Source organism: Oryctolagus cuniculus, chromosome 1 (assembly GCF_964237555.1).
Source record: "Oryctolagus cuniculus chromosome 1, mOryCun1.1, whole genome shotgun sequence".
NCBI classification, from domain to species: Eukaryota; Metazoa; Chordata; class Mammalia; order Lagomorpha; family Leporidae; genus Oryctolagus; species Oryctolagus cuniculus.
In genome coordinates, this window is record NC_091432.1 from 190,909,500 (window position 1) to 190,914,502 (window position 5,003).

Sequence of the window (5,003 nt, forward strand, 5' to 3'; positions counted from 1 at the left end):
CTTTTAAATGGCATTTGGATGCCAACAGCTTCTATGAACATTTCTAACATTTATCCATTACTGTTTAATACGATAGGTTAAGTATTGCTTCAGGGAGTCTGGAATTGTTCTTTGCAAGAAATGAGGAGGATGCTTATTATTTCTCTTATTACTTCTCTGTAGACTTTGCATGGTTCTTATCACCCACAAACGGTTCCTTGGTAATTTTTATTACTAACAAACTCATAACCTGATTGGCTTCTCTTGAGTTGGAGGGCATTGTGAAGTCACTCAGGGTGCAGATATTCCGTGGATGGGATCAATTAACATGAATCATAGCGGAGAGAAAGGTGCTCTGTGAAGCATCACAATGTGACAAAGATGAGTTTAGAAATAATTGCTTATTTTTATGAACACATTTCATAATCTTGCTCACCCAGATATTTTAAAAATAACATTCTGGACCAGCATAAAGCATGAGGTAGAAGAATACAAACTGGCAAATATGATTTCAAAAGAATTAGTGTTTAGCGACGAGCATTCAGCATTTCAGACGGCACTGAAGAAAAGACATCATCTTTTAAAAACAACTAAAGGGGGCTATTCACCTAAAAGCTTTGCCATAACTCCTACCTATCTTTTTTTTATTATTATTATCTTGCTCTCTTCCCCATCAGAATTCACAGACTGGGCAATATCATTTGCAAATAATAAAACCCCAAACCAAAAAACTTGACTAAAGGCCAAGGTTAATTGACGTATGTGAGATGGTGCGGTTATTTCTTCTCATTGGGTCGAGTGGCTAAGCTATGTAAGTTCTTGTGGGTTTTAAAAATATTTTTTGTCTGTAAGAACTATTTATCTGAAAGGCAGAGCTATTGAAATAGGTAGAAAAATAGATGAGAGATAGATAGATAGATAGAGATCTACCGACCACTAGCTTACTTCCCAAATACCCACAATAGCTAGGACTGGGCCAGACTGAAACCAGGAGCCTGGAACTCCATAGAGTTCTCCCACATGGGTAACAGGGACCCTGGTACTTGAGCCTGCTGCCCCCATGGTGCACATTAGCAGGAAGTTGGAGCTGGGACTCGAACCTAGAAACTCCAATATGGGTTGTGGGCATCCCAAGTAACATCTTTACTTGCTGTGTCAAATATCTGCCTGTGTTGTGGTGTTTGGGAATCTGAATTTAGTGGTTGTATAAGAACTCTAACATATGAGGGCTTTACATAACTCACTTCTAGAATTCTCTTCAACAACAGCTTTAATCCAAAATCTTTCTTACTCAAATGTTTTCAAGGGCTGTCTTTCTGACTGCCTAGGAACCCAAAACTTCTGCCTGGCTTTAAAGGTTCGGCGTCCTTGGATTCTGTCTGTCTCCCTCCTTCTCATCCTCCTCAGACTGTTTCTTTGTAATCTTGAACAAATGACATAACTGCATACTCTCCTCTGTCCTCCCTCTTACCTTTTTCTTGACTTTCACTTCATCTGTCCATTGCCCATATCTGACTTTCCTCTTTCTCTCTGCCTCTCCAAATCAGCAATATCCATTCAAGGTCAACTTCTTCCAGGGACTCAAAGCAGTCCTTTTTTTTTTTTTTAAGATTTATTTATGCATTTGAAAGGCAAAAAGACAGAAAGCAGGGGGTCCAAGGGGGCTGGGGAGAAGATAGAGAGAAATTTACCATTCTCTGGTTCTCTGTTCAAATGGCTGCAACAGCCAGGGCTGGCCAGGTCGAGGCCAGGAGCAAGGAACTGGTCTCCCACATGGGTGGCAGGGGCCCAAGTACTTGGACTATCATCCATTGCCTAAGCTAGGTCAGAAGTGGGGCAGCCAGGGCTTGAACCAGCACTCTGTCTGAAATGGGATGCTGACATATCAAGTGGTAGCTTAATCCACAGCACCATAATGCTGGTTCCCAGAATAGCTCATCCTCTACTAAGCTCCCCTCTCTCTGAAATACAGTTTTCTAACCATGTTATCCAGTAGAAATAAAATGCAGTCCACATATGGAATTTAGCATTTCTAGAAACAGGTAAAATCAATGTTGATAACAGTATATTTGATTTAATATACTGAAAAATATTATCATTTTTAAATGTGGTAAATTCAAATTATGGCTATTTTTCTTCTAAGTCTTAGAAATCTTGTTTATATTTTATAGCCACAGCACACCCCAGTTTGGACAGGGTACATTTCACAGGCTCAATGTGGTCAGGGACTACTGCTTTGCACAGTGTAGATTTAGTGTCTATGCCACATTCTCTGGCTTCCAAACATGTGCTTTCTTATTTCATATCTTTTCACTTGTACCAAACTGCCAACAGCTCTTTGGTGTTGGAGGCTACATTTTATTCTTGCTCTGTCTTCACAGGTCTTTCCTGTGTGTGAGGTAAAATTACCTGTTGGTGGATTGGTAATGCTAGTCTTTTCAGTGGCATGCTAAACACAGCATATTGACTCCCACTTCAATGTCCTCATGCTTGAAATTTCTCTCCTCTTCGTTTTATTTACATTGTGATTCAATAACTATGTTATCTCTTTTGTTAGGTTTAAACCTCTGTGGATACACTGGAGGGCATTATAAGAAATAGTTGTACATTATTTGCAGTTCTATTGCACTAGAGAGCAGCATTTTCACAGATCAGTCACCATTCAGATAACTTAGGCAAAGTGTGACTTATAGTTGAGATCAACAGAGTAATTGCCTCCACTGTTCTTGTTCACTTTCTTAACAGAAACGGGGCCACAGCCTCCCTAGTCGCCTTTCACAGGACCCCGTGGGGAAGCAGAGGTTCTTTAGTTTGGTTATTATGGCAAAGACGGTTTTACAGACTGGAATAAGAGTCCTGGGATAGGGAAAACTTATAAAACTGCAGAGAGGGAAGGCTGTGGGGGAGGGGAGGACCTCCTATTGGCAGCAGGACAGTAGGAGTCTGAGGCTTTAAAACTTGTAGGGGCACTGAAGTGGGAAGCTGGAAGAACCCGCAAACCTAACCTATTCCACAGTTTTATGGACAAAACACTGATGTGTATTATTTCTAACCCTCTCATCAATCTGTTTCAAGTCAAAAACCTCTGAAACAGAATACTGGAGCTGTGATTAGTACTGTGCCAATGAACAATAAATCAAACACCATGATTTTTCCCGTCGCTCAAATTGTCACATTCAACTTAACAATCATTATCTTTGTACAGTCTAGTAATTAACACATCTTAACAATCTTTATCAAGAATCTATCCATTGGTCTCTATTAAAGAATCCATTAATTTCAGAGTCTTATCTCTATTTCTTGTTGATAATAGCAATATCATTTCCCTGTTAACTTTCTTTCCATATTACAGCAAATATATCTGCTACTGAACAGAATTTCTTAACATGGCCTAATTTTGTGCCTTAAAAATGTCTACATTTCCATGGGAGACCAGGAGAAGCACCTGGCTCCTGCCTTTGGATCAGCGTGGTGCGCCGGCCACAGCGTGCCAGCCGCGGCGGCCATTGTCACTGTCCACTCTGCCTGTCAAAAAAAAAAAAAAAAAAAAAAAAGAAAAAGAAAAAGAAAAAAAAAAGTCTACATTTTAAATCTTAGGTGCCTTCACATGATAGTGCAATTTTGACCCTAAAATAGCTTTTTAATATCACAACTAAGTCAATGGAAGCAAAAGTACAGGTGAAGACCCACATTGCTTTAAATGAGGGAGGTGGGGTGTTTATCGTGAGCAAGGTGTGAAAATCATGTCAAATTTCTGCTGCTAGTATTTTTTTCTTTTATGCATGCTGGGCATACCCTGGCCAATACTTTAGCCCTGAACACAGGCCTGGACATGCGCATGCTGATGTCTGAGGGCTCTGAGAGATCCCTGTCTCAACACACTTATCACTTGGTAGATGATGCCCAGCATTCTAAAACAAAAGTATCTCTCCTGTCACTTGACACATTTTTTTTTTTTTTTGACAGGCAGAGTGGACAGTGAGAGAGAGAGACAGAGAGAAAGGTCTTCCTTTGCCGTTGGTTCACCCTCCAATGGCCGCCGCGGCTGGCGCGCTGCGGCCGGCGCACCGCGCTGATCCGATGGCAGGAGCCAGGAGCCAGGTGCTTTTCCTGGTCTCCCATGGGGTGCAGGGCCCAAGCACCTGGGCCATCCTCCACTGCACTCCCGGGCCACAGCAGAGGGCTGGCCTGGAAGAGGGGCAACCGGGACAGAATCCGGTGCCCCAACCGGGACTAGAACCCGGTGTGCCGGCGCCGCTAGGCGGAGGATTAGCCTAGTGAGCCGCGGCGCCGGCCCACTTGACACATTTTGTCACCAGAAAGGTGGAAGAGCTTGCTTCTTATAATTTATGCCCACATTTGGCAAAGTATATTTTGGCTGCAAACTGGGCCAGTCCCTGATGCTTATCTTTTCTGTTATGTGTGCCTTGATTTTATTTATTAGAATGCATTTAAGTCTCTTAAAGCTAATAATAAGAAAAGAGGACTTGTATTTTGAAACTCATTGATTTTTAAATTTCATTTTCTGGTAACTCATTTTATGACATTTGACAAAAGTATTGAGCTGCCATTGATCTTTTGTCATAGATAGTTTGAGAAATACTTATTTTATTGCTTAGCATATACAGTAGGCTAGGTAGTTTCTCCTCCCCCACACTCCACCCTAGATTTTCTTTTTTTTTTTTTATTTATTTTTTATTTAATGAGCATAAATTTCCAAAGTACAGCTTATGGATTACAATAGCTTCCTCTCCCCCGTAACTTCCCTCCCACCCACAACGCTCCCCTCTCCCACTCCTTCTCCCCTTCCCCTTCACATCAAGATTAATTTTCAATTATCATTATATACAGAAGATCAATTTAGCGTATATTAAGTAAAGATTTCCACCTTTTGCTCCCACACAGAAACACAAAGTGTAAAATACTATTTGAGTACTAGTTATAGCATTAATTAACACCTAAGAGTAATTGTGTATTAATTACAGAGTTCAACCAATAGTTTTAAGTAGAATATACAATGCAAC